The sequence below is a fragment of the Triturus cristatus genome, chromosome 3_1, assembly GCF_964204655.1.
Source record: "Triturus cristatus chromosome 3_1, aTriCri1.1, whole genome shotgun sequence".
NCBI classification, from domain to species: domain Eukaryota; kingdom Metazoa; phylum Chordata; class Amphibia; order Caudata; family Salamandridae; genus Triturus; species Triturus cristatus.
In genome coordinates, this window is record NC_140583.1 from 559324518 (window position 1) to 559351949 (window position 27432).

The window sequence follows — 27432 nt, forward strand, 5'->3', positions numbered from 1 at the left end:
GCTGCTGACTTTGCTGGGTGCTTTGCCAGAGATAAAATGTGTAAAAAATGTGGGAAGAGAGGTCATATAAGCAAAGTTTGTAGAAATCCATCCAAGAATAGAATTGCTTTTATTGATGAAGATTCTGTCTCTCCTGACATTTCTCTGTGTGTTGAAGACAATTGTTTTGGCTCTAAGCAGAGACCCAAAGCCACTTTTGTTTTAAATGATGTTCCTATCACACTTATGGTTGACCCTGGTTCCATGTTTACTATCATCCCTTTTCACATTTTTAAAGAATGTTGGCCTAACAGCACTCTTTCCAGTAGCGATATTACACCTAAAGGTTACAGTGGTGAGGTTATTAACATTAAGGGTGTTATGCAAACCAAATTTGAGGTAGATCTTCTTTAGGTAAAGCTTATATTTCAAGCGATGGGCCTGCTATACTTGGTTGGGCTCAACAGCATGACCTGCACATTATTATAGATCCCAGATCCAATGAGAAGGCTGTAGTTGTAGAAGAGTTTCCAAATATTGATTCTGTTTTGTCAAGATACAAGGGTGTATTTCGCAAAGATTTAGGCAAACTAATTGGGTATGTTCATGAAATAAAGCTGAAGGACCATGCCCATCCTGTTAAGTATCCGCTTAGAAGAATTCCCATTTCCATTCGTCAAGAAGTCAAGGAAATGCTAGAGGACATGCAGAAGTAGGATATTATTGAACCGGTCGAAGTCTCTAAATGGCTTTCTCCGGTGGTGGTTACTAAAAAGAAAGATGGCAAACTTCTGTGTGGACCTCAGGTCCCTCAATCAGAACATTATTGTTGATAATTTTCCCCTCCCTAACATCTCCGAAATGGTACTCTTGATGGATAAAGCGAAATTTTTCAGCAAACATGATCTTAGATCAGCATATCATCAAGTAGCTTTACACCCTGATTCTCGTAAACTAACAGCATTTTTGACTATGGAAGGGGTGTTTCAATTTAAGAGACTTCCTTTCGGGTTAGCTTCAGCGGCTAGCGTCTTCCAACGCATGATGCATTCCCTGTTCAAAGGTTTAAAACACATACATTACTTTCAAGATGGCATTCTTGTTACCGACAAAGACGACTTTGAGCAACACTGTAATCTAGCCAAAGTATTACAAATCTTACTTAATGCTGGTCTTACCTTGAGAAAAGATAAATGTAATGTCTAATAACAGAAGTAGACTATCTTGGCTACACCATTTCCCAGAGTGGTGTGAAACCTAAAGAAGATTTGTTAAAAGCCATTAGATTAGCACCTACTCCTTCCACCAAGGGCCAACCTAAATCATTCATGGGGTTAATTGAATACTACTTGTCAGTAAGTAGAGTAGAGTAGAGTCAGTAGAGTCACTACGCTTGTTACTCAGAAAGAGTACTGATTTTTCTTGGGAGGAACCTTAAAATGAAGCTTTTAACAATATCAAAGATGAGATTACTAATGCTGGTATTCTCACTACCTATGAACCTGGGAAAAATACCTTTATCACAGTTGATGCGAGTGTCCATGGCATTGGTGCCGTTCTTTCACAGACAAAAAATGGGATTGAGAAAACGGTTGCTTTTGCTTCACGTGCGCTCAGTAGTTCTGAACGTAATTATGCAGCAATCGAACATGAAGCATTAGCTGCTGCATGGGGTGTTCTTCATTTTCGCACTTTTGTGTGGGGCACGCGTTTTACTCTTAGGAGGGATCACAAACCCCTCATAAGGATGTTATTTCCAGGTGGTGTCAATAATGGTTTCCCTCGATTAATGAGATTTGCTGCCAGATTGCAAGAGTTTATGTATGATCTTGAGTATATTTCTGGTTGGAAGAATGTCCAAATGGATTTTTTATCTTGGTTACCCCTTGAAACGGAACAATGTTTCAAATTAGATGATGAAGTAGTGTGTGTCTTAGCAAGTGTGGAGAATGCATGTTCTGAAGAGTTTAAATCTATATCCAAGGATGAGTTGCATCAGGCAGCCATTGATGATCCAGATTTTGCTGAGTTGGTTAGTTCTATCCGGCATGGTTGGAAGCGTGAAGGTGATGATAAGTCATCACTACGCAGCTTTATCAAATTTCAAGAGGAACTCAGCATTGGAATCACTGATGACTTAGTTATGAGAGGTGAAATATTTGTTTCTCCCAGGGCACTCAGAAAAAAACTTTTACTTTTAGCCCATGTAGATCACCTTGGGCAAACCATTACTGTGAAGCGTCTCAAGAGCAATTTTTGGTGGCCTGGTCTTGATGACGATGTTCGTGGTTGGGTTGAAATTTGTACATTGTGTAAAGAGAGTGAGAAAAGATTAAAAGTTTACTCCCAAGATCAAGGTTCTATTTCATGTCAAGCTGGATTGCCATGGTAAAAGGTTTGCTTGGACTTTATTGGTCCTATGGATTTTTTTTCTTGTGAATATCATTTTGCCATGGTCCTAGTTGATGTGTCTTCGAGACGGGTTGCTGTTGAATATTTGAAGAATATTACCACTAGTAATGTGATCAAACACTTGAGGTCCATATTCTTGAAGGAAGGTTTTCCCCGTGTTTTAGTTACAGATAATGGTACTCAACGTACGTTGTTTGCCATGCACAGTTTTCTTTCAAGCAACAGGCATATGTATACCTCACTATATAACCCTCAAAGCAAAGGCATGGTTGAGCGCATGAATAGAGTGGTCATGGGTACTATTTAATTGGCTATTCAAGGGGCTCGTGATATTCAAAGATGTGTGGATGACATGGTATGGTCTTACAATACGACTGTTTATAGCGTCACTAATGAAGTTCCGTTTGTAAAAATGCGAGGAAGAGTACCTAAAACCAAACTTACTCCTCAGTGGATGCATGAAGAGAGTATGTCTACTTCTCCTGTTGTTCATCCTAGCAAGAGTAGCAAAGTCGAAATGGGTGATCATGTTAAGGTGAAACTTGGCAGAAGAGAGCAAGGCATGAACAAATTCTCTGAGCCCTTGAAAGTCAAAGAGGTACATAGGTGGCATGTTGTATTAGAGAATGGGCAGAAGTAGAATTTCAGGAGAATTGCTCTTTATTCCAAGGGCAATGTTCGATCATTTGTTGGTAATGCAGTTTTGCAGCAACCAAATCCTGTCAAAAATTGTTCAAGTATTAGAAAGTTACGGGAAACTCGCATTCCAAAAAAATATGGTGATTTTATATTGTATTGATTTTCTTTGATGTTTCATATTTTCATCTTGTATGTATGAACTTTCTATATCACTTATTCCTTTTCTGTTAAAATGATTTGTCCGATATTCTACATTGTTTTTTAACTTTACATTATTTATTTTCATGTTTGTTGTAAGACAAGAAGATGTGTTATGATGTTATATTTACTTTTGCCTTCATGCTCCCTGCTGCGTGAGGTTGGCGTGTCACACATGGAACACTATCAGTGTTCTAGGTGTGTCAGGTCATTCTCGGAATGGCGGTTGCTGGAGGCAGGAGTCTGGTAACCCTGTCCTATGAAGATGCAGCAATAAACTTACCACGTCGGATCTCCTGTGCGTCCGACCTCTTACTTGAACAGCCTGCAAATACAGGGATGGTGGCCTGCTGGAGACCACTATGTCTGGGTTTGATTTTTCAATAGAGCAACTTTTTTCTTCTTCAAATGCAGCCTGTTTTCTTTAAAGAAGAACGTGATGCATTAAAAAATAATTTACAGTTTTTCTTTTCATTTTTTAAGGGCAGGCAATGGTCCCTGGGACCACTGTCTGCTCTTAAAGAATATGTTTGCACCCATTCACAAAGGGAAAGGGGTCCCCTTGAGACCCCTTCCCGTTCGTGAGTGGCTTACCACCTATTTAAAGTAGGCAGTAAACTGCATTTGTTTTGCAACCTCAAATGCAGTCACAAAACAATGGTACATACCATTCTGATTCTATTAGGATTCTATTAGCAAGGGTCGGCCTCGGCACGCCCCTTCCTAATAGTGACTCGCAAACACTATCTAGCGAGTCGCCGACTCCCAAAATAGAGTTTGTACATAGCACCACCCTGTTTTGCGGTCGGAAATGGGACAAATTCCCGTTTGCGTCCGCAAAAACGGTTGTACATCTAGACCAAGGTCACATTCTGAATTACAGCCGCGTTCTCAAAGCAGTTGGTGAGCAAATTTCACATCCTTGTTTCCTGAATGGCCCATCAGGCACAAAATCATATGGTTCTCTCAGAAAAGCTATTTGGCTACTGTAAATTGGAAGTTAAGATTTGCATGCCCATCTACAAAAAGAGGTTTGCCATGGGTGTTAATTTGAAAATTTGGCCCATTAGAAATGAGGGTTTGCATGCAAGAGTGCAGAAAACAGGTTTAGCACAGGAATAAGGGAAATCCTGAGCATCTAAATTACTATGTGATCATGCAAATATTAGAAATGCGGTATACAAATGCTCCGTACAGACCATACCTTAAAGGATCAATCTGGAACCTCCTGCATGTATTCTATCTATTGCAGCGCCATTTACTATACTGAAAGCGTTGATAAATACACTTTTTAAAGGCTCTTTAATTTTGAGTCCTACAAAGTAAAACTTGCAGTGCAGCTTTGCTATCTAATTTATTGACCTAATGATTAAAAACACGTTCCTTCAATAGTGGCTGTAGCTGCTTAGCTCAGCAGTGATGTCAGTCCTTACAAGCCTGCTGACACGTGCATAGATCACATTAGAGGGAAGTCACTTAGCACAATTGTGTTATCTGCTGTTTCTGACTGAATGAGAAATATCCAACCATGCTGCACTTATTCGTTTTTTTATAGTTTGCTGCTGATTGCACTAGTTGTCTGTGAGACCTCATGTTGCCAGTACTTAAAAACAAGTAGATGTAAGTAGTATAGGAAGAGAGGGTTTCGGTTAGCCAATTTCATCCTTTGACTTTTATGGGGTTTCCCGGTTTTGCCACTGTTTGGATGCTCTTATCTATACAGGCCATGACAGGACATTACATTGTATAATTTGGTTGTGGTGAAGGTGCTCAAATAGATCTTTTGATACATTGTAAAACCAACAAGATGTGCCATTAGTAATTCAGTGTGTGTTCTTTGATGTTTTTATTTTACGGATGTTATGACATTTAATTGTATAATGCTTCTGATATGTTGTATGGTTCTTCTAGACCATGGCCCGGGTATAGGCTTTCTTATAGAGAATTCTAACCACAGTTTCCTCTTCTTAGAATATTCCTCAGGTATCAGACTGAATCTGGATATTCTTAAGCAGTACCTCTGCATGCCGGTAGGTGGTTTAATTCGGCATAGCATCATTTGAATCGGATGTGGTGTTTCAGTTGCTATATAGGTGCCACTCTGGTGCGGTGACATGTTTCTTTTGTTTCGCGTCAAAAACACATCTCTAGAGAGCTACTACAGTAATTTTTTGACTTTGTGTCAGCCTTTTTGAGCTTATTCTTGGTGAGCCCTGCAAAACCCTCTGGGTTCAAGCCGTGCGGGGACTGCCACAGGCAGATGTCTGTGTCTGATCCCCATTCGGTTTGTCTCTTGGGTCGGGACACAACCCCCAGTCCTGCATCGATTGCAAGTCCATCCGAAGGCTATTCGAGAGCAATGAAGGTCATGGCAGGGCGCTGCTCCCGGTCCCATTCTCATTTCCACAGTAGATCTTGGGGTCGTTCCTGGAGCCAATCATGCAGTCGATCGTCTTCCCGCTCTAAGACCTCCTGGTCGAAGTCGGGAGGTCCATCAAGCGCAAGAATAAGAAGTCAAAGCATTTTTTGGCTTCTTCTTCTTCACATCATGCTTCGTGGAACGGCTTCCACACTCCGCTTGCATAGCCAACATCAGCGCCTGCTACACGCTACCCCAATTCCCAGCACCAGAGCAATTTCCAGTTCAACGTTATCCAGGCCTTCTGATCCGCGCCAACGCTGACCCAGGTTCCCCCTTCCACCCTGGCATTGTCCCTTCTGGCGCCACTTGATGATGAGCCTGTTATCATTCTGGACGCACACGCGGTGCTTCCTCCGCGCCGCTCAACATTGATGCCGGTGCTGTCCAGGCTGCAACATCCCCTGGACTTTCCACCCCCGCATAGGCCCTGCCCTCGTGAAGGGGGAGATGAGAAGGAGGTTATGGTCCCCTGGAGGACCCTGATGATGATGACAACTGATATGAAGAGCTGGGTGATGCCAGTTGCCTGCATACCTCCCCTGACTCTAGCATGATTTCCGCTCTGGGCTAAGTTGCCACCATTATGCGCAGGGCAGTTGAGGTTCTCTTTCTGCAGCTGCTGGATTTCAAGGTTAAGACCAATGTCTTGACAGGGGTGCTTCACCCTGGGGCAGGCTCGTCTGAACCCATGCTCCCATTCACCGAAGCCCTCACCGACATGCTTATGGGAGCCTGGGCGAAACTTGCACATGGTCTCCTGTACACCGTCCCACCTTGGTAGACCCAGCATTTGTCTACTAGCACATCTCCCTTGAGAGCCTGGTGCACAGGCCTCAATAGTAAATGTTACCCCAAATGCATTCCCTACTACAGTACCGGATAGGGAATCCAAGAGTATGGACCTTTGGAAGTGCATCTTTTCTTCAACCAGCCTTGCCCAGCAGTTGATGAACACCGCATGTCATTTGTATCAATTTTCCCATGCATTGTGTGATTCGGTTTCACAGCTACTTCCCATTTTGCCAGAGGAAGGCCATGCCATACTCAACCAGGCTTTGATGAACGGCAAGGATGCAGCAAAGTTCGCCATCCGGTGTGGACTGGACACCATAGACTCTCTGGGTAGAATGGCTTCTACTGTGGTGCTGTGTCACTATCCCTGGTTACGGTCCACTGGGTTTTCGGTGGATGTTCTCTCTTCACTGATTTACCTGCTCTTCGATAGCTCCTCCCAGATGCAGTGCTTGAGCGCTTTTGCAAGAACAGGATCATTGCCAGCCTCAACAGAAGTCTTTTCGCCCCATCACGGATTTGGGAGGACCAACTTTTAATGTTCGCAGTATTAGCCACAGCAGTCTAATAACCTGTCCACCCCTTTTAGGGATCTGGTCGCAGAGCCCAAAAAGATTGGGGAAGCCAATCCCAACGTGCTGCACAGTCTCCCACCCCCCACCTCCCCCCCCCCCGGCTTCTGTAGCCTCCAAGGCCCTTTAGCATGCCCTCCACATAGAACAGCCATGCTGTTGACGGCGGTATCAGGCACCTCCTTCCCCAGTGGTTGACAATTACATCAAACAAATGGGTGCTTCAGATCATGCAGAACGAGTACTCCCGACCATTTGTGGAAACACCTCTGCTTCTCCCACCATACCCGGAACGGCTGACCGAGAAATAAGGATGTGCAGGCTCTTTTGGCCAAAGGAGACATAGAGGGGTGCATCAGAAGTAGGGCTTGGTTGTTGTTCCCACTACTTTCTGTTCCCATAAAGAATGAAGGCTTCCACCCTATATTAGTTATGTGGCCTCACAATGCCTTCCTGAAAAAAAGATACATTTAAGATGTTCACATTGGCTCAAGTTCTCCCTGCCCTGGATCCTGGAGACTAAATGGTTGTGATGGACCACCAGGACACGTATTTCCACATCCCCATCTTGCTGTACCACAGGCATTGACTGCAGTTCACAGTGTGTCACAAGCGTTTCCAGTTCTCTGGGCTCCCCGTTGGCCTCACCATTGCCCCTCCGGTGTTCACGAAGTGATGGCAGTGGTTGCAAGCTGTCTGCGGAGATAAGGGGTTCCAGTCTTCCCTTACTTCAATGACTGACTGTTGAAGGTGGGCTCCCCCCAGGCAGTCATTGCCCAGCTTCAGACTATGGTGAACCTCCTTTATTGCTGAGGTTCACTATTAAGATGCCAACATCACACCCAACTCCATCTCAGACTCTCCCTTTCATCGAAGCCATTTTGGACACAGTGAAGTTCCGCGCCCATCCTCCGGATTGGCAAGTCCAGGATATTCAGGCTGTAATGCTGATGTTTCAGCTTCTATCCTGGATTTCAGTGAGATTGATGCTGAGGCTGCTGGGTCACATGGCCTTCTGTATCCTGCTGGTAAAACATGCCAGATGGCATATGCGTGCTCTGCAGAGGGACCTGAAGTCCCAGTGGTCGCAGCATCAGGAGAATCTTCTGACCTGGTCCAGATATCAGAGGTAACTGCAAAAGATTTGCAGTGGTGGCTGACAAACAGCAATTGGGTCAGCGAAAGACCCCTTTCCCTGGGTCAGCTGCAGACACCATCTCCTTTACCTACCAGGAGCTCACAATGGTGACAGATGGATTACATCTGGGAGAGGTGGAGATCAGAGGACTCTGGTCTCCGGAGGAATCATAGCTCCACATCAACTTGTTGGAGTTGAGGGTTATTCGCTTGGCATACAAAGCCTTCCTTCCATCCATGAAAAGAAGGGTAGGTCAGGCATTCACGGTCAACACCACCACCATGTGGTACTACAACTAATAAGGTGGGGTGGAGTTGTGGACCCTGTGCCAGGAGTCTCTGCCCCTCTGGACATGGCCAGAACGTCAGGACATTTTTCTGGTCGGATCTCTGAACCTCAAGGCAGACAAACTCGACCATTGATGACTCTCAAGTCACAAATGGCGTCTACTTCTGAAGGTGGTGCAAGGTCTCTTCAGAGACTAGGGAGAACCCTGGCTTGATCTGTTCGCCACCACAGTGAATGCACAATTTTAGCACTTCTGCATGCTGGGGTTTCTAAAGCGTTCTGTTGGGTCACTCAATTGCTTAGTGTAAATGACAGTAAATCAGAGTCAATTTAAAAAGTAGAATTACTTTATATTGAAGTAATAATATAAGGCAAAGCACACCAAACACAAAACATACTTTATATGTATTATATTTATTTATCATTTCAATGTATCATGTTATATATGGCTATTACACAGTTAAATCACAGGACAAACAACATAAATCAAAGGACTGATATAAAGTGTGACAATATTCAGGACATATTTACAGAAAATTACAAATACAAAAGAAAGACATCAAGATAAGAAATAGAATTCTGTCCTATTATAACATATGTAGTTCAACTTCCACCCCGTTTAAACCTTAACAATGACTTAAAAGGTAAAGTGATTCAGAACGTAGATTGGTAAAGTGTCAAACTTGTTAACGATTCTTAGATGGCCATTCATGATTTAGTATCCTCTGTGTTCAAATCCATGCTGTATTTTGCATTCATTGTTAGACTTCAGAAGGGTCTTGTGGAGGCAAATTAATTGAGCCCAGACCTCCTTCTCCTATCTTTCATTATTGAATCTACAGAGGATGCTTAATCATGTATGGCCATCTATGAATCGTTAATAAGTTCAACCCGACTTGGTATTAAGGATATAACTGGCCGTGATTTTACACTTGCTCGCGTACTCCATCTGGACCATGAGTACCGTTTTGGGATTGTATTCGCTTTGGCTATCTACAGGGTATTTACCAGTCCTGAGGAAGACCCCTCGTGATGTGTACACATTAACCCACACATCCCGGGTCGAAACGTCAACACTTTATCAATCCACTTCCTGAATCACTCCATCTTCTAAGTCAAGTCCTAGACAATGGGACACCAACTATGCTGATCCTTCTCGACCTGTCGGCAGCGTTCGACACCATCTCTCATCAAATCCTAGCACATAGGCTACGAGAGATTGGTGTCGACAGAATGGCACTTAAATGGTTTTAAAGTTTCCTTGCTGACAGAACTCAGCGAGTCTAACTTGAGTCGTTTACCTCTCAGACCTCTGCTGTAGACAAAGGGGTCCCACAGGGTTCCATTTTAAGCCCTACTTTATTCAATATCTATGTATCTATCTTCTCTGGCCTCATTATTAGATCTTGTGGATTTGACACCATCTCGTACGCGGTTAATATACAACTGGTAGTTACTATCGACACAGATCACGCGTCGACTAGAGAAAAATTTAAAAAGTGCATGCTAAAAACGGCGGCTTGGATGACAGCTAATTTTTTGCAGTTGAATACGACCAAAACCGAGATTTTGCTGTTCGGGAAAGCGGAGAAGCTTTGGTCTACTGATTGGTGGCCTCCTGAATTGGGTGAATCCCACCCCGAAAAAATGGGTGAAAAACATAGATGTTATTGTGGACAACAAACTCTCCATGGAAGAACACGTGAAAAGCATTTCAGGCACCTGTTTCGGCCTGATGCGTATGCTCAGAAAGATTTTTCCTTTGCTTCCTCTTTCAGAAAGAAAGTCGCTCATGCAGGCACTACTAGTAAGTAGGCTAGATTACGGTAATTCCCTATTGGTAGGGATTATGGAAGATCTGCTCTCTAGGCTGCAGGTTGTGCAGAACACAGCTGGACGTCTGGCCCTTAATCGGCCCTCTCGATCACCTTCGGAACCTCGCCTGCGACTACTGAACTGGCTACCCATTCAGAAACTAGTAGTATTCAAGCTTCTGTTTCTGGTATTTAAAACTCTACAGGGGCATGGTCCGGCCTACCTGAGTAAAAAGCGAATACCTTATTTTCCTTCCCAGCAACTGAGGTCGAGCGATCGGCGGCTGTTGTGCCCTAGGAGGATCAATAAAATCAGAATGAGAGGCCGTTCATTTTCGCATCTTGCTCCTTTCCACTGGAACAAGTTGCCAGACGACATTCACGCTTGCTCCACCTTAGGGCAGTTTAAAAAATGTCTAAAAACCTGGCTGTTCAGTCACTAATCAGTTGTCTCCCCTGCGCTCTTCTGATATTGTGGCGCCAAGAGATCCCCTTGGGGATGATTCATTTTGCGCCTAACAAATGTTAATAATAATAATATTCATAATAATGTTAAGGTTTAAGCAGAGTGAAAGTTCAACTGCAAATTTTATAATAGGACAGAATTCTATATATCTTGATGTTTTTTTATTTGTATTTGTAATTCTCTGTAAATATGTCACACTTTATATCAGTCCTTTGATTTATGTTGTTTGTCCTGTGATTTTACTGCTTAACAAGCCATATATACCATGATACATTGAAGTTATACATAAATATAATACATATTAATTATGTTTGGTGTTTGGTGCACTTTGACTTGTACTGTTACTTCAATATAGAGTAATTATACTTTTTAAGTTGACTTTGATGTACTGTCATTATTCTAAGCAATTGAATGACCCAACAGAACACATTGTAGCATCTATCAACTATACCCAGGCTCTGAGGGACATAGGGTTGCCCCATTACATTTAATGGCGTTTCCAAAGCAGCTCTCGCTTGGAGATGCGTTCCACCTCGAGTAAGAACTCAGGACTCCTGTATGTCATTTAGCCGATGCCACTCCTGCCCAGAGTTCTCATGAAGACCAGGCCCGACCTGGCCCAATTATTTCTAGTGGCTCCGGATTGGACACGGAGATTATGGTATCCAGAATTCCTGAGCATGAGCATCTGTCCTCTGCTTATGCTGGCCCTTCAGGAGGATCTCCTGTTGCATTAACAGGGCAAGGTCCTGCACCCAAACTTTTACACACCCACTTTCATGCATAGAGATAGAGCGGCAAAAATTGAGGGTTTTCGATCTCCCTCCTGAAGTTTGTGGTGGCATTTTGGCAGCTAGGCATCCCTCCACTAACACGGTCTTTGACCTGCCATTGGAGTAAGAGAGAACTTTACCTTCTCAGAACATTTTTCTCCAATTTCTTTTCAGAGCAGGTAGGCACTGACCAGGACCTAATCCACTTCTTTTATTCAAACTGGCCATATTTTTGGACTTCGACACAGTCTCACCCGACTAGATGTCCACGGTTGGCTCTTTGATCTTATAGGTGATGGTTTTTACTGAAACCTTTTACAATTCATAATGCATGTTCTACTGATTGGATTGTTGTCTGTTTGGTGTAAAATAATTTATGTACTTTATTTTTATTTTTCTAAATTGGTGTGGTATTTATCTTGTGGCATGTTTTTACTTTTTGCAGCACACAAACCGTAATAGAGATTTTACACATTACCTCTGAGTTAGGCCTGATTGCTTTATATGCCAAGCTATTTAGGTTTAAGCACAGGTTAATTTTATGACTTTTTTTGGTGCACCCTGGAAGGGATTGTGGCTGTTGCATGGCCAGGGCTCACACATCAGTCAGACACGCAACCCAGTTTCTTACTCTCCCTATTTAAGTCACCCATTTTGAAAGATTTACAATAAATGTTCCCACTATGTGGATGCCCAAATGTGATCGTAATTGGGTTCTTATTTTTCGCACGTGTTCTCCCTTTGAGCCCCTGCATAGATGCTCTTTGCAGCACTTGACTATGAAAACAGGGTTCCTGATGGTCATTACATTGGCCAGGAGGGTCAGTGAGCTTCAGGCTCTGTCAGTCCACCCTCCAAATACTAACCTCTTCACTGACAAACTGGTTGTTCGGGAGCATGCCTCTTTCCTTCCAAAGGTGGTCACTGCCTTTCACATTGGCCAGACCATCACTCTGCCTGGGTTCTGTGTTCCACCTTATCTGTCCAAGGAGGAGGAGAGACTCTGTGGTTTGGACCCTAAAAGAACTCTGTTATTGTATATTGATTGCACCAAAGATCATCTGGCGGACAATCAGCTTTTCATTGGATCCACTGGAGCGAAGAACAGCAAGGCTGTGCAGAAACAAACGATAACAATCTGCTATGCAATGGCGAAGAAGCAACCTCCTGACTGCTTGCGGGCTCACTCTACCAGGGCCAAAGCTGACACTACTCTATTAGTGTGCAGGGTACATGTCCTCCCTGCTCTGCCAGCTGGGCTCTTTACCCAAATGATGCCTTTGGGTATCGAAATGTCACTTCCGACGCAGAGCCAAACAACGCCACATACTGGCATGCAGAGGTACTGCTCAAGATTTTCCCGATGCAGTCTGACACCAGGCAATATTCTAAGGTGAGGAATCAGCGGTTAGATAGAGTCTGTACCAGGAAAGGCATTACTGAAGGTAACTTGTTCCTCTAGATCCCCTGGCACTAAGGTATTTGTTATTGTGCCAGCAAGAGACAGGAAGCCAGTTGGACTTCAACCACCATGCAGCCCACTAAGTAGTATTTGAGTGAGAAACGTTTCAGCTAACAATCAGTCCTGTGAAATATTATAGGGATGATTAGTGGAACCCAAAATCTTTCATGGTAGAATGGGATACTCAGGAACACTAGTAAAGAATGGATATTTTTTAAAGATTTATTTTAAATTCAACATTCAATTATACTGTACATAATATGAGTACTAACTATGATAAAAACAAAAAGAATAGTAGCTGCAACATTTATGAGAAGTGTGATAAGAAGATCATGCAAAATATTGGCTGTGTAACTTTAGATCAAGCCCACTCTCGTATCTTTTATTTACTAAGCAAATTCAGCACCAAAATAATAGTTTTAAAAATAGTTCACACCTGCGTACCTGCTTTGAACAATGAGGTCACTGTTCAATATATTAGCATCACCTGCTATTGTTATCTTTGTGCGATGGCAAGCTGATAAGTCTAGCAAGCGAAGGCTACTTGGGTCTTCCTTTAGCCTTCAGCAGAAATCGGTGATACGATTCTAAATGGCCTGTCTAGTTTCAGTCTTCGAAGTTTCTCTCTCGCCCTTCATATTCTCTTCCTAACTTACATAGCACTATCTGGTTGAATCTTTCAGGAAAAACAATTGGCAGAAAAAAGGTGTGATGCCACTTTACCTATTGTCATTCTGTGAAACGTTGCACTTTGATTAATAATAATAAAATGTGAAATTATCATTTTTCCACCTGCGGCTCCTCCGCTAAGGCAGAGGAGCGTTGCCCCACACAATAAATAAATGATAATAACATAAAGTTATTAATTTTATTTTTACAGTATTGGCTCAGTTTTGTTTAAGGGGCAGGGCTGGGCTGTCAGCCAGCAGGAGGAGGAGTGGTATGTGCACTTAAGTGCACATGACGATTTGGCCATCCATCTCGGGCCAGCAAAACAGGCTGCATACTCTACCCCAACAGACTGAATTACAGCCTGGGTGGAGAACATGCCCAGGATCCCACTTCATCTCTGAGTGCCAAACCACGGCACTCAGATCAATCACGACGGTGCTATCAGCAACATCGTGACTGGCTAGGGGAGTTTGGAAGCCTGGGTTCTTCCTGTTCCTGATGCATCTACAGTAGAAGAACAGAGGAGAGGCGGAGGCCAGGTAAGTGCAATTTTCTTTCTTTCTTTTTTTTTAAACACCCTCCCCTGCCTGCCCCCAGCCTGCCTCACCATCACAGCCCTATATATAGCAGCCGCCACTGCAGTTTTCATGAGACCTTGATACTTGTTCACAACTCAACAACAATTATGTGGATAGAAAGTTCAATTCAGATTAAATATTGTGAATATATTCGAGCAGACTTGATTATCATGTTATAATGAAGAATGATAGTAATAATCAACATATGTATCTTAAAAAGGGGATATCTAGAAAGGATAAAACATGATATTTGTAACACTTTTTAGTTTAGGAAGTGTAACCTGAATGATCTTAATGGCAGACATCACCCTTGCAAGTCAACTTGTTTCACTTTGCTGGCATGGTAAAATTACATTCATAACCTTATTTTCACAAAGTAAATATGTGTGCCTACATAAGCTTTCTTACAGCTGCAATGAAAGTGCTGGCCTATTGACAATTAGAACATTGAAATGTTGAGAGCACCATTAAAAACAGCGGACTGCTCCGGGCTACAAATGGCAGGTAGAAGCCTGGAGCTCCAATATTCCAATGTCGTACTTCACAACTGTTGTGGTGAACAAAGGCCTCACGGAGCCCAAAGGGATTTCAATCCCCTCGGGATTCGTGAGGCCTTTGTTTTATTTGTTAGAACAACCTGCACTCTAGTGGCAAAATGTTCGAATAGCCTTATAACCCTCCATAGATGGGCTATACCGGCATTAAAATCCTGCTCCCTTGTTAGATGCCCAAGCCTTTGGCTCTGGCCTTTAATGCTGGAGCAGGCCTTTAATAGCCAGTACAGCCCGCTACGGGCTATTTATTCCTTTTAAGATTGCCACTTAAAGCACAAATTTCTTCATGTTACTTTTTTTTAAGGCACTCTCTTTTGAGGGTACAGCTTAAATCTGCAGATGCAGTTTGTTCAACAAAGGGGTCCTACTCCCAGCGTCCACACTGTTGTAGCTCAAGGTATTATCATTTTCATTCTAGTATAGCTGTGGTCAAACACCCACGAAGACACCCTATTATTACCATGCTACTCCCATAACAGAAAGCCTAATCTATTGACTTTATCTTAGCATGCTTAAGAAAAGTGAAAACTGTGAGCTCTACCAATGCGTGACTAATATTACACTCTCTCAGAAACCTAACAAGGTTGCCCAATCGTTTCTGAAGGTAAAACCCCAACAAATGAAAAAAATTGGATACTTTAGTTTGGGCAGAGCACCTCAAAATGCACAGCATTTGTTTAAACATAATGCTGCTGATGTGTTTTTTAACAGTTTCCCACATTCTGTACTATTTATCCATGTTTTTTGACACCTCCAAAGAGATGTACACGTACACCCTTTGCATGTTTGTTTCTTGAGCACCTTTCATTAAAAATCTGTTGTTAATCAGTACAGGACCTGGACAATGGGATTGCTATGTAATTTTTGCATTCTGGCACAGTGGCCATCAATTTTAGTGTTAAGTTCTAGAAATGGACTTTTGAGCAGCAAATATATATTCATCCCAAATCGTTACTTTGCTAAAGGAATGCAGAGAGAGGGAGGGGTTTTGAGTGCAATCATGGAGTAGCATTCGCTCAAAATGATAAATGTGGTTGTTGTAATTATTGCCCTTCTTCCACTGATTGCTGTTGTCTGGCTGGAAGTGATGCCACAAGCATCACCACCCATAACACCACTGACAGAATGCAGTCCTCTCCTCCATGAAACAGATGGCAATCGAGGGAAAACGTACTTAAAAAACTGCTTGTTTTACCTACTGGATAACCTTTAATATTGTACGGGGTTCCTAAATCATTACATTTAAAACAAACTATCGACTTGAGAAAAACTCATCCACTGCCAGCTCCTTCTAAAGGCTTCTGCCCAAGATTTAGAGCTTCTTACCCTGTTTATTAATTAGACTGGTTAATTCATTCGATTTGCTTTAGCATTCTCTGAAATAATCTCACCTGCTTGACAACTACTTTTACTCCTGATAGCCCTCTTTCACTGTTTAGATGTCAGAGTGAATATCTGCTTAAACATGAACGGCTAAGAGGGATATTAACCACTTATTTGTTATTGTTTAACACTGGATGACCCTGGGCAAACGTTTGGCAGATTTATGGAACAGTGAATGCAAGTGATACTTGTAATACTGAATGCCAACGTTTCATAGGGCTATACTACATTATTATTCCTACCAAAACATGGAAACCACCAATACAACTGAGACATTCGCTACAAGCATTTAAAAACTATAGGTTTGCTTTACTGTTTACAGCCTTTGGAGCTGAGGGACAGAACGTTTAGACCATCTTCCTTAGATTCAGCATAAACTATTTGAATTTAGAAGGTGAGATGTGTACAACAAGGCTGTAAAGTAGTAGTAGTTGTTTATTCGATCAATAGCATGATCATATACATACAAATATATCACATAACATACAATATTTCATAAAAATAAAGACAAAAAACAAGAGAAAGTTAAAATGACATCATTTTCGTAATCCTGTACATCATTCAAGAGTAGGGTAACGGAAATATTAGCTTATATAGGATAATTGAACATTTTAAAAACCTAAAATAGATATTAAAAATGCACCAACATTGTCAAGATGATTCATACCCATCATTATACACTACAGTCCCTCTGAGTAGCCTTGGTGCACACTTTTCCTACGTTTTCCAGACTCTTACTCCAAGATAATATTTTTCCATTTTAGACCTCTGCCACCAGGCATAAAGCAAATATCTTGATAGTATGAAGACAAGCCACCTTGTTGTATCTGATCTGAAAACACGTAGTGCACCTACGGGACGTGAGAATGACAGTAACCGACAAGCCGGGATAATTCATGTTTTTCTCAAGTTAGCATAGAGAGGACAGAAGAAGACAAAATGTTTTATAGTTTCTGGGTTAGAGCTACACAACGGATAAAATGGAGTTACAGTAGCGTTCGCCCAGCTGTTTTTCATAGCATTCAATGGGAGAACCCCAGTCCTAAATTGTATATAAAGTGCTCGTGCCTGAGGGGGTTCAACATCATCCATATACAAATCAAACTTAAAACAAATTTTACCATTTAAAAATCAGGTGGTTTAAGTGCCAAGTGATCTGGTTTCAGTGCAAGAAGAATCAATAAAATCCCAATTAAGCTGTGGACCCATTTTTAGGTCTCGCCTACGCAGCAAGCATGCACTGCATAGGAGACCTTTAGCCGTCGTTCAGCTCTTTTTCGAAGCACATACTCGTGCTTGTGGCGGCATACACCTTGCGGGAGCGCGCAGGGGCGTGCCACAAGCATGAGTATGTGCTTAGAAAAAAAGCAGACTGCGAGCGCGCGCACACACTCACGCACCACTCCCGGGCTTGATAAAATAAGAGTTTAACGTGTTTTCTCAGGGGCGTTGTAATCCTTACCCGATGTGCCGTCTCTCTATCTTAATTGAATTACTTTAAAATGAAATCGATTAATATAAATTAGCAATGACAACAGCACAAGTGCTTTAAATCAGCTGCTGCGTGTGCTCTTTTGAAAGATGGGAAATTACAGGTTTTCAGAACATGCAGATTCAAGTCTTCGCTATAATTGTTTCTTTTATTTGTTCTGCATGTATTTATTTGCATTAGGAATAGCCACAAATCGTTAAACTCTGCAAACATATATGGGTTTTATATTCGAACCATTGTCACAATGAAAGTTGAGCTTTAGAGTACTCACCCTAACTACAAATGCCTTGCAATAATGGCTGACTCACTCTCACTGACTATCACACTCTCACTGACACTCTCACAGACTCTCACACTCACTGACACTCTCATGCACACTGACTCTCTCACTCACACTGACTCTCACTGACAGACTCTCCCACTCTGACTCTCACTGACTGACTCTCCCACTCACTCACTCTCTCTCACTGACAGACTCACTGACAAACTCTCACTGACAGACTAACTCACTCACTCTCACTGACACTCTCACTGACTCACTCTCGCTGAAAGACTCTCACTGACTGACTCTCCCACTCTCTCTCTCACTGACTGACTGACTCACTGACTCACACTCACTGACTGACTCTCACTGTCACTGACAGACTCTCACTGACTCTCCCCCTCCCACTGACTGAGTCACACTCTTTCACTGACAGACTCTCACTGACAGACTCACTCACTGACTCACTCTCACTGACTCACTCTCACTGACTCACTCTCACTGACTCACTCTCACTGACTCACTCTCACTGACACTCTCACTGACACTCTCACTGACTCACTCTCACTCACTCTCACTGACTCACTCTCACTGACTGACTCTCCCACTCTCTCACTGACTCTCAAAACTCTCACTCACTCACTCTCACTGACTCACTGACTCACTCTCACTGACTCACTCTCACTGACTCTCTCCCACTCTCTCACTGACTCTCAAAATTCTCTCTCACTGACTGACTCACTCTCACTGACAGACTCTCACTGACACTCTCCCATTCTCACTGACTCTCCCATTCTCACTGACTGACTCACTCTCTCTCACTGACTCACTCTCACTGACACTCTCTCACTGACTGACTCACTCACTCTCACTGACTCACTCACTCTCACTGACTCACTCACTCTCACTGACTCACTCACTCTCACTGACTCACTCACTCTCACTGACTCACTCTCACTAACAGACTCTCACTGACAGACTCTCCCACTCACTCTCACTCACTGACTGACTCGCCCACTCACTCACTCTCTGACTGACTCACTCAGTCTCACTGACTGACTCACTCAGTCTCACTGTGACTCACTGACTCTCTCTCACTGACTCTCTCTCACTGACTCTCTCTCACTGACTCACTCTCACTGACTCACTCTCACTGACTCACTCTCACTGACTCACTCTCACTGACAGACTCTCTCACTCTCCCACTCACTCACTCTCCCACTCACTCACTCTCACTGACTGACTCACTCACTCACTCACTGACTCACTCAGTCTCACTGACTGACTGACTGACTCAGTCTCACTGACTGACTCACTCAGTCTCACTGACTGACTGACTGACTCAGTCTCACTGACTGACTCACTCTCACTGACTCACTCTCACTGACAGACTCTCAGTGACAGACTCTCACTGACTCTCCCACTCTCTCACTGACTGACTCACCCTCACTGACTCACTCTCACTGACACTCTCTCACTCACTCTCCCACTCTCTCAGTGACTGACTCACTCACTCTCACTGACCGACTGACTCACTCTCACTGACTGACTCACTCTCACTGACTGACTCTCACTAACTGACTCTCACTGACTGACTCTCCCACTCTCTCATTGACCCACTGACTCACTCACTGACAGACTCTCACTGACTGACTGACTCACTGACTGACAGACTCACCCACTCTCTCTTACTGACTGACTCACTCTCACTCACTGACTCACTCACTCTCACTGACTCACTCACTCTCACTGACTCACTCCTTCTCACTAACTGACAAACTCTCACTGACAGACTCTCACTCACTCTCTCTCACTGACTGACTCACTCACTCTCACTGACTCTCCCACTCTCACTGACTCACTCACTCTCACTGACTCTCCTTCTCACTAACTGACAAACTCTCACTGACAGACTCTCACTCACTCTCTCTCACTCACTGACTGACTCACTCTCACTGACTGACTCTCTCACTGACTGACTCTCCCACTCTCTCATTGACTCACTGACTCACTCACTGACAGACTCTCACTCACTGACTGACACTCACCCACTCTCTCTTACTGACTGACTGACTCACTCTCACTGACTGACACTCTCTCTCACTGACTGACTCACTCTCACTGACTCACTCTCACTGACACTCTCACTGACAGACTATCCCACTCTCACTGACTCACTCTCACTCACTGACACTCACTCTCACTCACTGACTCACTCACTCTCACTGACTCACTCACTCTCACTGACTCACTCCCTCTCACTAACTGACAAACTCTCACTGACAGACTCTAACTCACTCTCTCTCACTTACTGACTGACTCACTCACTCTCACTGACTGACTCTCCCACTCTCTCTCACTCACTGACTGACTCACTCTCACTGACTGACTCTCTCACTGACTGACTCTCCCACTCTCTCATTGACTCACTGGCTCACTCACTGACAGACTCTCACTGACTGACTCACTCTCACTCACTGACTCACTCTCACTCACTGACTGACACTCACCCACTCTCTCTTACTGACTGACTCACTCACTCTCGCTGACTGACTCACTCACTCTCACTGACTCACTCACTCTCACTGACTCACTCACTCTCACTAACAGACTCTCACTGCTAGACTCTCACTGACTGACTCTCCCACGCTCTCACTGACTGACTCACTCACTCTGACTGACAGACTCACTGACTCACTCACTGACAGACTGACTGACTGACTCACTCACTGACAGACTGACTGACTGACTGACTCACTCACTCTCACTGACTGACTCACTCTCACTAACAGACTCTCTCTCACTAACAGACCCTCACTGACTGACTCTCCCACTCTCTCACTGACTGACTCACTCTCGCTGACTGACTCACTCTCACTGACAGACTCTCACTGACTGACTCACTCTCACTGACTCACTCTCACTGACACTCTCCCACTCTCCCTCACTGACTCACTCTCCTACTCTCTCTCACTGACTCTTCCACTCTCTCTCACTGACTGACTCACTCATTCTCACTGACTGACTGACTCACTCATTCTCACTGACTGACTGACTCACTCACTCTCACTGACTCACTCTCACTGACTCACTCTCACTGACTCACTCTCACTGACTGACTGACTCACTCACTCTCACTGACAGACTCTCACTGACTGACTCACTCTCACTGACTCACTCTCACTGACTCACTCTCACTGACTCTCCCACTCTCTCTCACTGACTCACTCTCCTACTCTCTCTCACTGACTCACTCTCCTACTCTCTCTCACTGACTCTTCCACTCTCTCTCACTGACTGACTCACTCATTCTCACTGACTGACTCACTCACTCTCACTGACTCACTCTCACTGACTCACTCTCACTGACTGACTCACTCTCACTGACAGACTCTCACTGACAGACTCTCCCACTCTCTCTCTCACTGACTCTCCCACTCTCTCTCACTGACTGACTCATTCATTCTCACTGACTGACTGACACACTTTCACTAACAGACTCTCACTGACTGACTCACTCACTCTCACTGACTGACTCACTCTCACTGACTCACTCTCTTTCACTCACTGACTAACTGGCTCATTCTCACTCTCATTCACTCTCACTGACTGTCTCTCACTTACTGACTCTCTCTCTCTCACTGACTGACTTTCTCACTCTCTAACTCGCTCACTCTCACTGACTGACTCTCTCACTGACTCACTCTTTCACTGACTCTCACTGACTGACTGACTCTCACTCTCTTACTGACTGACTGACACTCTCACTCACTAACTGACTGACTCTCTCACTCACTAACTGACTGACTCTCTCTCACTGACTGACTCTCTCTCACTGACTGACTCACTCACTCTCACTAACTGACTGACTAACTGACCTTCACCCTCCTGTTATTTATGCCCCCCATAACAAAAGAAGCATTGGCATAGCCAATAGATCTCGACTTTGGTACCTTATAAGTGTTTAGCCATGCAACAGTTGATGCTGTTGTACCAATGATATTGTGCTGCATAACTAAATACTTATAAGGTCTCAAAGGCGAGACCTATTGGCTATGCCAATGCTTGTTTTGTAATGGACTGCGGATCGTCCCACATAAACCCCAATTTAAAAAAACACTGCCTATCCTTTTTAAACCAAACCAATCGCCCTGTCTGTCTTTGAAGAATTAGTGTTACTCCCACTGCATCCTTTACTGGAATCTGGGTATTACTGGTCCAAAGTTTTATCTAAAATATAAGCACCTTAAGAACAGCTAAGTGGATGATAGACTTTAGGCCAAGATCAAGGCATAAAGTAGCCCCTAAAAGATGTACTAACGTTGGACAGCAAGTCCTGTTGTTCAACCTTGCATATGGGGTGCGCACTTGCAATGGCCGGACACCCTCAGATGCAGAAGCAAATTTTACATTTAAAAGGGAGAATGTAAACAGCAGGATTGATTTTATTATGGAAGACCTTGACCTTTGGCCACAACTCAATGACATGACTATTTTAAATCGTGAGGATAGTGATCATAATGCACTGTTCCTGAGGCTATCTGGCATTCCTATTCTGCATTCTCAGACCAATTTAGTGACTGCCCCTGTTATTACTACTAACAATAATAGGAGAATTAAATGGCCCTGGGTAATTGCTGATGAAAAGCTGCTCCCAAACGTTTATACAGGGGTGGCTCAGACTCTTATGGTATGGGGTAATTCTAACATAAATGATGACAGCATTATGTCGTTTGTAACACTTATTGAACAGCATAAAGCCCTATTTTAGCAGACAGTGCAGCTCAAATATAGTTAATCAAAACGCTGCCCCGTGGTATAATGATGATTGCAGGCAAGCCAGAACCGAGTTAACTGTGGCAGTAAAGAAAGGAATAAGGACCGACATATTAAACAGAGGAAGAGTCTGCAAGAGAATACAGGATGAGGCAAAAAGGAGTTGGGAGGTAGAGAATTGGAGTATATTAGTTGAGGCATCCAGACTGAAGCACTGTCAGCTATTCTGGCATCTACTCTCTGTCCGCTATTCTAGCATCTGGCACCTGTCCGCTATTCTGGCATCTACTCTCTAAAGGGGTAATCCAGCCGGTCAGTGAAGACGACTCACAGCCAAATGTCTGGGAAGAGTACTTCCAAAAATTATATTCTGTAGAGGACCGCAAGCTTGAGGGTGAGGTAGCAGAAATAGGTAGAGACTGTAATATAGACCCTGTAGTGGAAGATGCAATCAGCTTTTCCTTACAGCAAACTGTGAATGCCTTTAGTTTGCTTCAGACTGCGAAAGCACCAGGGTTAGATAGACTACCGGGTGATCTGTATCGATCTGGACCCAATATATGGGGCCCTTTGCTCCATACAGTTTTTACTGCCATCACATGAGGGGGGGGGATATCCCCGTGACCTGGAAGGGTGCCGAAATAATCCCCATTTTCAAAAAAGGGGATAAAGTGGACCTTTAAAATTACAGGCCTATTAGCCTTATAGATATATCCTAGAAAGTAGTCAGGAAAATGATTGGGCACATCTCCACTGCTGGATAGAGGAAACCAGCATACTGTCTAACTTGCAGGCTGGGTTTAGGGCTTCCACAAGCACCTTAGATCAGGTGTTCCGCTTCCTTTTGCTTATTTGGAAGTAAGAGGGGCCACTTGTATCTCATGTTTATCGATCTCAAAACAGCATTTGATTCTATAGATCGCACCAGGCTCTGGGCTGCCCTTCGGGATCTTGGACTTCCCGGTGGCCTGCTCAACTTTTGGTCCTTTTACATCAAGGTATCTATGCCAAAGTCAGTTGGAACTCCGATGGTAGCTTAACCAATAATATACTAGTTTCAAAGGGGGTGCTCCAGGGTTGTGTTCTGGCCCCAATCCTGTTTATCTTGTATATGAGCGGGCTTTTTTAATGATCTTTATGACCATGGAGGTGAACCGCCAAAATTAGCGGGCAAGCTGAATCCCTCTCTTTTATTCACAGATGACACGCTGCTCATCTCTAAAATCCCAATGGGTATACAGAAAGTTTTAACTAAGTTTGCAACAGCATGCAAAGATCGGGGCCTTGAAATAAACTGCCCAAAAACAAAGTTTATGGTTTTTAATCCCTATAAATTCACCAAAGGGAAACTGAGGTTGGGTGTCCAACTTTTGGAACAGGTCAAGGTCTTCAATTATTTGGGAATTAGAATTAGCGATAACATGGCATAGACTCCCCAAATCCCGAAGAGCGTGCTCACACTTCAGCATGTGGATTGTGCAATAGTAAACAGAGTTAAACGATCAACTTTCCATCCAATTTCTCTCACCTTTGAAATACAGCATAGATCTAACACTGCCCAGCTGTAGTCAGTCAGGGATGTCCAGCTCTGAGAGTGCTTGGTATCTATTACTAGTTGCAAGGGAGAATTGCTCCTTGCTCTTCTGCAGATTCTGGGCTGTACGGGCATTTGATGTAATAACTGGACCATTGGGCTTAAGATGTTTATAAAACAAAACAGCAGCATAATGTCAATCCCCTGATCAAAGCGCCACCCAATTGGTTTCGTCCCGCCTCTAATCAGTTTTCTGCTAGGGCTGGGAAACTACAGTTAATCACTGTGCAGCCTCCATGGGTAGACTTGCGTAGGGGACCAACCCAACTCACTCTTCTGACAAACTGAATGTTGTGATAGCTGGAGTTTGTAAAATCAGTGTTATGGGATAGCCAGCGGCATACATTATTTTTTAATTGACTTGTGGTTTCTTTAATATTTCCCTGGAGCAAGGGGACATTAGTTAAAATCACCACGTGTGGGAAACATTCTGGTGGAAGATCCAGATTCACCTCATTTAGAGAATCTTGTGTGTCAGAAGTATCATCTATTTGTGAAAGTGGCTGCCTCGTAGGTACAACATCATTTACACAGTTTGTGAAAGACTGTGCACTCTTGGCCTTAAACTACTACCAGTGTGCCCACCCCCAATTGGATGATCAACTTGATTCAAGGCTCTATCTTTGGTCAGGTCTTTCCCAGGATCATAACCTTTTTTTTGAGAGGTAACTACAGAAGAAGGTTGTGTGGGTTTGCTACAGTGACTTCCTAATTAGATATTTTGTCTTGCAGATTCTTATGCCCCCCCAGAAACAGGGCATTCTGGTCCTATGGCCCCGACTTTTCCTACCCCAGCCGTTAGACAAATAATAGACTTTTGGATATTTCCCACATTAGCCTCAAGTTTATCAAGTCTGTCCAGTATTGGAGTTAATATATTATTAAATCGGTTTATTAAGGTCTCTGTCTTGGAAGGATAAAACTGTGGAGTCTGGTGACGTAGAATGTGATTTTAGCGCAGTTGTAGGTACTGATAAGTTGCTGTTAGTCGCCTTGTATGATATCACCTGGGATTTTTTTTTAATTTTTTTATCTAGTACTTGCTCCCAGCGAAGGCTTCCCTTTGGCCATTTTTAAAAGAGTCACAGACTCACAGGGTAAGAACTTGAGCCAAAGACACGAAATTAAAAGCAGACTTACTGGACAGGAATCATAAAAATCTTTGTAAGGCTGGATCACAACACTAGATATCTCAGAATCAGAGAGGAGAAAACCAAGAGGGTAGGCCCAACCCAGCCTCCTCAGGGCATCGAAGGGCGTAGACGGGCCCCCCTTGGCCCAGATGCACCCCCACGTGTTCCACGCTGTGGGAGCCCTGCAGGGATTATAAGCGCCTCCTGGCGCATTGCGTTGGCGGCATGAGACCACAGTGTGCTTGGGGGCTGTAGTTTCTAGTGGCCACAACAGCAGGCTGACTTATTTAGCGAGGGAGCCCTGCAGGGACTAAAAGCACCTCCTGGCGTGTCGCGTTGAAGGCATGAGGCCGCAGTAGTGCTTAGGGGGCTGTAGGCCCTGGTGGCGGCAACAGGAGGCAGATGAATTTGGGCTCCCGCGATGGGGGGGCCCTGCAGGGATTATAAGCGCCTCCTGACGCGTTGCGTTGGTGGCGTGAGGCCATGATGGTGCTTTGGGGCTGTAGTCCCCAGTGGCGGCAACAGCAGGCTGACGGATTTGGGCTGTAAATAATTTAGAACTGTGATTTTTTGAGGAACCAAGGGCCTAACTTACAAGGCCATTGGACCACCGGTGCGTCACTTTTTTTGACGCACAGGCGGTGCAATGTGCCTGCCCATATTTACAAGGTCACGTAAAGTCACCCTGCGTGACTTTCCACGGCCTTGTAAATATGGGCCCCTTTCACGCATTATTCTGCGTGAAAGGGAACTCCATGAGAGTTGCTGTGGGTGTTTCCACGCAACATCCATGGAACCTGACACATTCCCAAAGTTTTGTAAAGCTGGGAATGCGTCAGAATCCTATGCCTCCTAAAGGGGGAGGCATAGGAGTGGCGCAATGAGGAGAAATACTTTTATTTAGCCTAATTTTTCCTCTTTCTATACGTGCTGCAGACATGCATTCTGCACCACGCATAGAAGGAGGAAAATGCCCTCAATTCTTGTTTTTGTGCAGGAAGGTTTGCCTTCCTGCACAAAAACAATCATCCCCGCAACACAGGCACCCTTGCAACATGATGTAAAGGCGCCTGCACTGGCGCATGGCAGCTAAATGTCCGCCAGCGAAGGGGAAAGCAAACAGCTGCACCGTATTGTTGTTAATATGACACATCCCTGTGATTTTAAAATGACGCAGCTCGGCGCAGCAAAATGGCTTGCGATACCGCGCTGCATATTTTTTTTTTATAAATGAGGCCCCAAGTGTTTTGGTGGAGGGACATAAATATTATTCTAGACAACAGGGTTCTCAAGACCCCATCGATCTGAAAATTCAATAAAGCCCTACTTATGAGATGAAATAGTCACAAACTGTTTTTTTATAAAGGTTTATGAAAGTTTACTGAGTTGCAGAAACCCCACTTTAGGAAAAGTTACAAACATAGCATATTGTATAGAAAGATCACACATTTCCACTAGGGCATTGTTGAATGGGATTCACTGCACCTCATCTATTTCTATGAATGTGCTTGCCAAGAAAAAACTAGATGTAAGTAAATTCAGTATGAAAAACATGAATTAGTGCTACAGGTGTGGCTCATGAACACTTTATGGTGGTAATCCAAACTGCCCAGCAGTTGAGAAGTGTATAAAGTGCAAAGAAAAGTGTATTTTTATCAAATGTGTCGATCACTAGAGAATCAATAGCTCTAGAAATGTACTGTTCTCTGTGTGTGTGAGAAAGGACCTGAAGACGGTGCTGGTTGAGTTATGTGAACAGGACATTATTCTACCTGTAGATGCAGCTGAGTGGATTTGACCTACTGTAATAGCGAGAGAAAGAGGGTGGTCAAATGTATACTCCGACAAAGGGGTCAAATGTTAACCACAAAGAAGAGTTCAGAAGATGTTAGTGATGCGTGGAAATATATAGTTTTTCACCACTATTGTCCTGCCGGGGTTAATCATCAGGTACGTCTTGCAGAACAGTTGCAGAAGTTGACCACATTCATCACCCTATTTAGTGTTTACAATTCCTTACATTGGCCTTTTAG

The 27432-nt window shown here is 43.7% G+C and overlaps 1 protein-coding gene across 2 annotated transcripts in view; it reads left to right on the forward strand.

Annotated features, from left to right (window-relative positions):
- KLHL25 (kelch like family member 25) overlaps positions 1 to 27432 on the forward strand; it is a 267839-nt gene that overhangs the window by 142090 nt on the left and 98317 nt on the right. The gene's annotated exons all lie outside the window — the stretch shown is intronic.